Source organism: Taudactylus pleione, unplaced genomic scaffold, assembly GCF_031769625.1.
Source record: "Taudactylus pleione unplaced genomic scaffold, aTauple2 ptg000875l, whole genome shotgun sequence".
NCBI lineage: Eukaryota > Metazoa > Chordata > Amphibia > Anura > Myobatrachidae > Taudactylus > Taudactylus pleione.
The window spans coordinates 3,342,284-3,352,611 of NW_028285277.1; positions in this window are offsets into that span (position 1 = coordinate 3,342,284).

Below are 10,328 nucleotides of genomic sequence, written 5' to 3' on the forward strand. Positions count from 1 at the left end.
CCCAAGTGTTAGATACATGCAGCACAAGTGTTAGATACATACAGCTCCTGACACAAGTGTTAGATACACGCAGCTCCTGACACAAGTGTTAGATACATACAGCTCCTGACACAAGTGTTAGATACATGCAGCACAAGTGTTAGGTACATGCAGCTCCTGGCACAAGTGTTAGATACATGCTACTCCTGACACAAGTGTTAGATACATGCAGCACAAGTGTTAGGTACATGCAGCTCCTTGCACAAGTGCTAGATACATGCAGCTCCTGACACAAGTGTTAGATTCATGCACCTCCTGGCACAAGTGTTAGATACATGCAGCTCCTGACACAATTGTTAGATACATGCACCTCCTGGCACAAGTGTAAGGTACATACAGCTCCTGACACAAGTGTTAGATACATGCACCTCCTGGCACAAGTTTTAGATACATGCACCTCCTGGCACAAGTTTTAGATACATGCACCTCCTGGCACAAGTGTTAGATACATGCAGCACAAGTGTTAGATACATGCACCTCCTGGCACAAGTGTTAGATACATACAGCTCCTGACACAAGTGTTAGATACATACAGCTCCTGACACAAGTGTTAGATACACGCAGCTCCTGACACAAGTGTTAGATACATACAGCTCCTGACACAAGTGTTAGATACATGCAGCACAAGTGTTAGGTACATGCAGCACAAGTGTTAGATACATGCAGCACAAGTGTTAGGTACATGCACATCCTGGCACAAGTGTTAGATACATGCTACTCCTGATACAAGTGTTAGATACATGCAGCACAAGTGTTAGGTACATGCAGCTCCTTGCACAAGTGCTAGATACATGCAGCTCCTGACACAAGTGGTAGGTACATGCAGCTCCTGGCACAAGTGTTAGATACATGCAGCTCCTGGCACAGGTGTTAGGTACATGCAGCACAAGTGTTAGGTACATGCAGCACAAGTGTTAGATACATGCAGCACAAGTGTTAGGTACATGCACCTCCTGGCACAAGTGCTAGATACATGCAGCTCCTGACACAAGTGTTAGATTCATGCACCTCCTGGCACAAGTGTTAGATACATGCAGCTCTTGGCACAAGTGTTAGATACATGCAGCACAAGTGTTAGATACATGCAGCTCCTGGCACAAGTTTTAGATACATGCACCTCCTGGCACAAGTGTTATATACATGCAGCACAAGTGTTAGATACATGCAGCTCCTGGCACAAGTGTTAGATACATGCAGCTTCTGGCACAAGTGTTAGATACATGCAGCTCCTGACACAAGTGTTAGATAAATACACCTCCTGGCACAAGTGTTAGATACATGCAGCTCCTGACACACAAGTGTTAGATACATGCACGTCCTGGCACAAGTGTTAGGTACATACAGCTCCTGACACAAGTGTTAGATACATGCACCTCCTGGCACAAGTTTTAGATACATGCACCTCCTGGCACAAGTGTTAGATACATGCAGCACAAGTGTTAGATACATGCACCTCCTGGCACAAGTGTTAGATACATACAGCTCCTGACACAAGTGTTAGATACATACAGCTCCTGACACAAGTGTTAGATACACGCAGCTCCTGACACAAGTGTTAGATACATACAGCTCCTGACACAAGTGTTAGATACATGCTACTCCTGATACAAGTGTTAGATACATGCAGCACAAGTGTTAGGTACATGCAGCTCCTTGCACAAGTGTTAGATACATGCTACTCCTGATACAAGTGTTAGATACATGCAGCGCAAGTGTTAGATACATGCAGCTCCTGGCACAAGTTTTAGATACATGCACCTCCTGGCACAAGTGTTAGATACATGCAGCACAAGTGTTAGATACATGCAGCTCCTGACACAAATGTTAGATAAATGCAGCTCCTGACACAAGTGTTAGATACATGCAGCTCCTGGCACAAGTGTTAGATACATGCATCTCCTGGCACAAGTGCTAGATACATGCAGCTCCTGACACAAGTGTTAGATTCATGCACCTCCTGGCACAAGTGTTAGATACATGCAGCTCCTGACACAAGTGTTAGATTAATGCACCTCCTGGCACAAGTGTTAGATACATGCAGCACAAGTGTTAGATACATGCAGCTCCTGGCACAAGTTTTAGATACATGCTACTCCTGATACAAGTGTTAGATACATGCAGCACAAGTGTTAGGTACATGCAGCTCCTTGCACAAGTGCTAGATACATGCAGCTCCTGACACAAGTGTTAGATAAATGCAGCTACTGGCACAAGTGTTAGATACATGCACCTCCTGGCACAAGTGGTAGGTACATGCAGCTCCTGGCACAAGTGTTAGATACATGCAGCTCCTGGCACAGGTGTTAGATACATGCAGCACAAGTGTTAGGTACATGCAGCACAAGTGTTAGATACATGCAGCACAAGTGTTAGGTACATGCACCTCCTGGCACAAGTGCTAGATACATGCAGCTCCTGACACAAGTGTTAGATTCATGCACCTCCTGGCACAAGTGTTAGATACATGCAGCTCCTGACACAAGTGTTAGATTAATGCACCTCCTGGCACAAGTGTTAGATACATGCAGCACAAGTGTTAGATACATGCAGCTCCTGGCACAAGTTTTAGATACATGCACCTCCTGGCACAAGTGTTAGATACATGCAGCACAAGTGTTAGATACATGCAGCTCCTGGCACAAGTGTTAGATAAATGCAGCTTCTGGCACAAGTGTTAGATACATGCAGCTCCTGACACAAGTGTTAGATACATGCAGCTCCTGACACAAGTGTTAGATACATGCAGCTTCTGGCACAAGTGTTAGATACATGCAGCTCCTGACACAAGTGTTAGATAAATGCAGCTCCTGACACAAGTGTTAGATACATACAGCTCCTGACACAAGTGTTAGATACACGCAGCTCCTGACACAAGTGTTAGATACATACAGCTCCTGACACAAGTGTTAGATACATGCAGCACAAGTGTTAGGTACATGCAGCTCCTTGCACAAGTGCTAGATACATGCAGCTCCTGACACAAGTGTTAGATAAATGCAGCTCCTGGCACAAGTGTTAGATACATGCACCTCCTGGCACAAGTGGTAGGTACATGCAGCTCCTGGCACAAGTGTTAGATACATGCAGCTCCTGGCACAGGTGTTAGATACATGCAGCACAAGTGTTAGGTACATGCAGCACAAGTGTTAGATACATGCAGCACAAGTGTTAGGTACATGCACCTCCTGGCACAAGTGCTAGATACATGCAGCTCCTGACACAAGTGTTAGATTCATGCACCTCCTGGCACAAGTGTTAGATACATGCAGCTCCTGACACAAGTGTTAGATTAATGCACCTCCTGGCACAAGTGTTAGATACATGCAGCACAAGTGTTAGATACATGCAGCTCCTGGCACAAGTTTTAGATACATGCACCTCCTGGCACAAGTGTTAGATACATGCAGCACAAGTGTTAGATACATGCAGCTCCTGGCACAAGTGTTAGATACATGCAGCTTCTGGCACAAGTGTTAGATACATGCAGCTCCTGACACAAGTGTTAGATACATGCAGCTCCTGACACAAGTGTTAGATTAATGCACCTCCTGGCACAAGTGTTAGATACATGCAGCACAAGTGTTAGATACATGCAGCTCCTGGCACAAGTTTTAGATACATGCACCTCCTGGCACAAGTGTTAGATACATGCAGCACAAGTGTTAGATACATGCAGCTCCTGACACAAGTGTTAGATAAATGCAGCTCCTGACACAAGTGTTAGATACATGCAGCACAAGTGTTAGATAAATGCACCTCCTGACACAAGTGTTAGATAAATGCACCTCCTGACACAAGTGTTAGATACATGCACCTCCTGACACAAGTGTTAGATACATGCACCTCCTGGCACAAGTGTTAGATACATGCAGCACAAGTGTTAGATAAATGCACCTCCTGACACAAGTGTTAGATACATGCACCTCCTGACACAAGTGTTAGATACATGCAGCACAAGTGTTAGATAAATGCACCTCCTGACACAAGTGTTAGATACATGCACCTCCTGACACAAGTGTTAGATACATGCACCTCCTGACACAAGTGTTAGATACATGCAGCTTCTGGTGCAAGTTACGTGCATCTGCAGTGTAACTTTACGTGACATGACAAATTCCTAAAAACAAATGAACTTGCATCAGCGCTAAATCAGACCTTACTGTATTACCACCACAATTGCTTACAGTATGTTATTTGTGCTATTTAAACTTTTTTATTTTAATTCAAGTTTTTTTTTATTGATTTTTACAATAAAATAAACAATACAATTGACCATATATTAATTCTATTGCAAATTATGCCTGACAAAACCATCAATATAGAAAGATGCGTAACAGATTGAGCAGATTGTTAGTAAGGTACATTACACACAGTATATATCAGAGAAAGCAATAAGAAAATATCACATTAAAATAGCTATTCATCTCACCTACAAATATGAGATAAACGATTAGAATATACATATAGCATAAATGTCCTCTGGTGAACAGATTAAAGTCAATCTCACAGAGCAATAATTCGACAACATCGTAAATGGCATAATTCCCAATGGAAAAAAACATAAAATATATATCCAACATCAAATAACAATGGCAGACATAAGAAAGCAACTAATACACAAATAGAAAATACAGTCTGGTGATAAATACTGTATAAGTGAAAGACAAATAGTCATTATAGCAGTATATATAAATCCCCTCACAATATGAGCTCGCACACAGACTATGAAATAGAAATGACTAGTACTAGAGGCACAGAAGTATCCCGCATCTTAAGCCTGATATAAAGGAATCACAATATAATACACAATAACATTAACAATTCTAATAATCTGCCAAAAATCAAAAGAAAATAAAACAAAAGCAAAACCCTCCAAAACAAAAAACCCCCCACCCTGTATGGCCTAACCACAACCCAGATATACTTGGATCCCTGTTCCCCTTACTAATCTACAATACCCTAACCCATAAATCCCCCCCCCACAAACACAAACAGGATAGTAAACACGTAACTGACTGGGCCAATAAATTGTTGACTTTAGCTAGGCCAGGCTAAGCTCAGCTCTCCCGCACTATAAGGATGAAACATCTTTCCCAGATATAATACTTGACAAGATACTGATATATATATATATATATATATATATATATATATATATATATACATATATATACACTAGGGGTGAGCGGGTTCGGATTTCTGAAATCCGAACCCCCCCGAGCCCCCCCGATCCGAGTCCGATCCGAGTCAGGCTCGACTTTTCCCGCCTGACTCGGATTCTGAAATCGAGGCAAAACGTCATCTTCCCGCCTTCCGAGTCTCGCGGGTTTTGGATCCTATATAAGGTACCCACGTCGGCGCCATTTTCTCACTCGGCTGTGGACAGTGAAGAGGGAGGGTGGGAGTTAGGGCTGTGTAGTGTAGTGTAGTGTAGTGCTGCTGTTGTCCACTACTTCAAAGTCCATAGGGGCTGGCTGTGTTGTGCTGTGCTGCTGTTGTTAATAGGGGCTGTGTCCACTACTTCAAAGTCCATAGGGGCTGGCTGGACTGTGTTGTGCAGTCAGTTCTCCATAGGGGCTGTGTCCACTCCAAAGTCCTGTGCAGTGTCCCAGTCCTAAAGAGGTGCTGTAGTGTTGTCCAGGGGGTGCTCTGTCCATCAGGGGTGCTCCCCCCAAGTGCTAAAAATATAATATATTTTCTGTGTTTGTGAATTGTGTGCGCAGTAGCCGCACGTGCATCAACAAAGTAGTGCCAAGCGTGCGCCTGTGTCATAAGTAAAGGGCCGGCTGGCTTGACCGTTAAAGGGTGCTGTAACCCCCGAAAGTACACTCCAGTCCAAACCAAAAAAAAATTATTTTCTGTGTTTGTGAATTGTGTGCGCAGTAGCCGCACGTGCATCAACAAAGTAGTGCCAAGCGTGCGCCTGTGTCATAAGTAAAGGGCCGGCTGGCTTGACCGTTAAGGGTGCTGTAACCCCCGAAAGTACACTCCAGTCCAAACCAAAAAAAAAATATTTTCTGTGTTTGTGAATTGTGTGCGCAGTAGCCGCACGTGCATCAACAAAGTAGTGCCAAGCGTGCGCCTGTGTCATAAGTAAAGGGCCGGCTGGCTTGACCGTTAAGGGTGCTGTAACCCCCGAAAGTACACTCCAGTCCAAACCAAAAAAAAAATTATTTTCTGTGTTTGTGAATTGTGTGCGCAGTAGCCGCACGTGCATCAACAAAGTAGTGCCAAGCGTGCGCCTGTGTCATAAGTAAAGGGCCGGCTGGCTTGACCGTTAAGGGTGCTGTAACCCCCGAAAGTACACTCCAGTCCAAACCAAAAAAAAAATTATTTTCTGTGTTTGTGAATTGTGTGCGCAGTAGCCGCACGTGCATCAACAAAGTAGTGCCAAGCGTGCGCCTGTGTCATAAGTAAAGGGCCGGCTGGCTTGACCGTTAAAGGGTGCTGTAACCCCCGAAAGTACACTCCAGTCCAAACCAAAAAAAAATTATTTTCTGTGTTTGTGAATTGTGTGCGCAGTAGCCGCACGTGCATCAACAAAGTAGTGCCAAGCGTGCGCCTGTGTCATAAGTAAAGGGCCGGCTGGCTTGACCGTTAAGGGTGCTGTAACCCCCGAAAGTACACTCCAGTCCAAACCAAAAAAAAAATTATTTTCTGTGTTTGTGAATTGTGTGCGCAGTAGCCGCACGTGCATCAACAAAGTAGTGCCAAGCGTGCGCCTGTGTCATAAGTAAAGGGCCGGCTGGCTTGACCGTTAAGGGTGCTGTAACCCCCGAAAGTACACTCCAGTCCAAACCAAAAAAAAATTATTTTCTGTGTTTGTGAATTGTGTGCGCAGTAGCCGCACGTGCATCAACAAAGTAGTGCCAAGCGTGCGCCTGTGTCATAAGTAAAGGGCCGGCTGGCTTGACCGTTAAGGGTGCTGTAACCCCCGAAAGTACACTCCAGTCCAAACCAAAAAAAAAATTATTTTCTGTGTTTGTGAATTGTGTGCGCAGTAGCCGCACGTGCATCAACAAAGTAGTGCCAAGCGTGCGCCTGTGTCATAAGTAAAGGGCCGGCTGGCTTGACCGTTAAGGGTGCTGTAACCCCCGAAAGTACACTCCAGTCCAAACCAAAAAAAAAATTATTTTCTGTGTTTGTGAATTGTGTGCGCAGTAGCCGCACGTGCATCAACAAAGTAGTGCCAAGCGTGCGCCTGTGTCATAAGTAAAGGGCCGGCTGGCTTGACCGTTAAAGGGTGCTGTAACCCACAAAGTACACTCCAGTCCAAACCCAAAAAAAAATTATTTTCTGTGTTTAGCCGCACGTATATATCAAATCGATATAACATAAATGGAGGACCAAACTTTCTCCGATAAAAATAAAATAGAGAAAGATCAAGAACCACTTCCTCCTAGTGCTGAAGCTGCTGCCACTAGTCATGACATAGACGATAACATGCCATCAACGTCGTCTGCCAAGGCTGATGCCCAATGTCATAGTAGAGGGCACATACAATCCCAAATGGCAAAGTTCAGGAAAATGACCTTGAAAAAGACATTTAAATCAGCTGAAGAGAAACGTAAACTTGCCAATATGCCATTTACGACACGGAGTGGCAAGGAACGGCTAAGGTCGATCCCTAGTATGTTCATGACTAGTGGTTCAGCTTCACATGACGATGGAAGCCCTCCTCCCACTAAAAAAATCAAAAGAGTTAAGCTGGCAAAAGCACAGCGAAGAACTGTGCTTTCTAAGAAGATATCACAAATCCCCAAGGAGAGTCCAAGTGTGGTGGTGGTTGCGATGCCTGACCTTCCCAGCACTGGACGGGAAGAGGTGGCTCTTTCCACCATTTGCACGCCCCCTGCAAGTGCTGAAAGGAGCACCCACAGTCCACTTGCTGATATGCAAATTGAAGATGTCACTGTTGAAGTACAACAGGATGAGGATACTGGTGTAGCTGGCGCTGAGGAGGAAGTTGGCGAGGAGGATTCTGATGGTGATGTGGTTTGTTTAAATCAGGCTCCGGGGGAGACAGTTGTTGTCCGTGGGATGAAAAAGCCCATCACGGTCATGCCTGGGCAGAAGACCAAACATTCCACCTCTTTGGTCTGGCAATATTTCTATCCAAATCCGGACAACAACTGTCTTGCCATATGTACCATATGTAAAGGTGAAATAAGTAGGGGTAGGGACGTCAACCACCTAGGAACATCCTCCCTTATACGGCACCTGCAGCGCGTTCATAAAAAGTTACTGTCAAGTTCAGAAACTTTGGCTAAGACCGTAAGCAGTCCAGGGACACCTAAATCCCGTTGTCCTGTTGTATCCAAGCGCCTGCAAACCACACCGTCAACTCCCTCCTCGTCAATTTCCTCCTTAGTTAGGATCGGAAGTAGTCCTGCAGGCCATGTCACTGGCATGACTGACTCTCCTATCCGGGATTCCTCCGGAGGATCCTGCATTGCTACGCCTACTGCTGCCGCTGCTGCTGTTGCTGCTGCTGGGAGTCGTTCATCATCCCAGAGAGGAAGTAGGAACACCACTACTTTTACTAAACAATTGACCCTCCAACAGTCCTTAGCGAGGAGGATGAAGTACGACAGCAGTCATCCTGAAGCAAAACGTATAACTGAGGCCTTGACTGCTATGTTGGTGTTAGACGTGCGTCCGGTATCCGCCATTAGTGCAGTGGGATTTAGACAATTGATGGAGGTAGTGTGTCCCCGGTCCCAAATCCCGTCTAGATTCCACTTCACTAGGCAGGCGATACCGAGACTGTACAGAAACGTCAGAAAAAGTGTCCTCAGTGTCCTGAAAAATGCCGTTGTACACAATGTCCACTTAACCACGGACATGTGGACAAGTGGAACAGGGCAGACTAAGGACTATATGACTGTGACAGCCCACTGGGTAGATGTATCACCTTACGCAGCAACAGCAGCAGCGTCACCAGTAGCAGCATCTCAGAAATGCCAGCTCGTTACAAGGCAGGCTACGCTGTGTATCACCGGTTTCAGTAAGAGGCACACCGCCGACAACCTCTTAGAGAAACTGAGGGAAATCATCGCCCAGTGGCTTACCCCACTTAGACTCTCCTGGGGATTTGTGATATCTGACAACGCCACCAATATTGTGCGGGCATTACATCTGGGCAAATTCCAGCACGTCCCATGTTTTGCTCACACAATAAACTTGGTGGTGCAGAATTTTCTGAAAAGCGACAGGGGCGTGCAGGAGACGCTTTGGGTGGCCCGAAAAATTTCTGGCCACTTTCGCCATTCAGCGACTGCGTGCCGAAGACTGGAGCGCCAGCAAACACTCTTGAACCTGCCCCGCCATCACCTGAAGCAAGAGGTTGTGACGCGGTGGAACTCAACCCTCTATATGCTTCAGAGGATGGAGGAGCAGCAAAAGGCCATACAAGCCTATACATCCACCTATGACATAGGCAAAGGAGGGGGTATGCACCTGACTCAAGCGCAGTGGAGAATGATTTCCGTGTTGTGCAAGGTTCTCCAGCCCTTCGAACTTGCCACACGTGAAGTCAGTTCAGACACTGCCAGCTTGAGTCAGGTCATTCCCCTCATCAGGCTTTTGCAGAAGCAGCTGGAGAAAGTGAAGGAGGAGCTAAGACGGAGCGATTCCGCTCGGCATGTGGGACTTGTGGATGAAGCCCTTCATTCGCTTTGCCAGGATTCCAGGGTGGTCAATCTGTTGAAATCAGACCACTACGTTTTGGCCACCGTGCTCGATCCTAGGTTTAAAGCCTATGTGGTGTCTCTCTTTCCGGCCGACACAAGCCTGCAGAGGTGCAAAGACCTGCTGGTGAACACACTGTCAGCTGAAGCGGAACGTGACACGTCAACGGCTCCTTCTTCATTTTCTCCTGCAACTGGGGCTGCCAGGAAAAAACTTAGGTATCCTAAGCAACCCGCTGGCGGTGATGCAGGGCAGGCAGGACCAAGTTTGGACATCTGGTCCGGACTGAAGGACCTGGCAACAATTTCTGACATGTCTACTGTCACTGCATATGATACTGTCACCATTGACAGAATGGTGGAGGATTACATCGGTGACAGCATCCAAGTAGGCATGGCAGACAGTCCATACCTGTACTGGCAGGAAAAAGAGGCAATTTGGAGGCCCCTGTACAAACTGGCTCTATTTTACCTGAGTTGCCCCCCCTCCAGTGTGTACTCCGAAAGAGTGTTTAGTGCAGCCGGGAACCTTGTCAGCGAAAGGCGTAGGAGGTTGCTTCCACAGAATGTGGAGAAGATGATGTTCATCAAAATGAATTA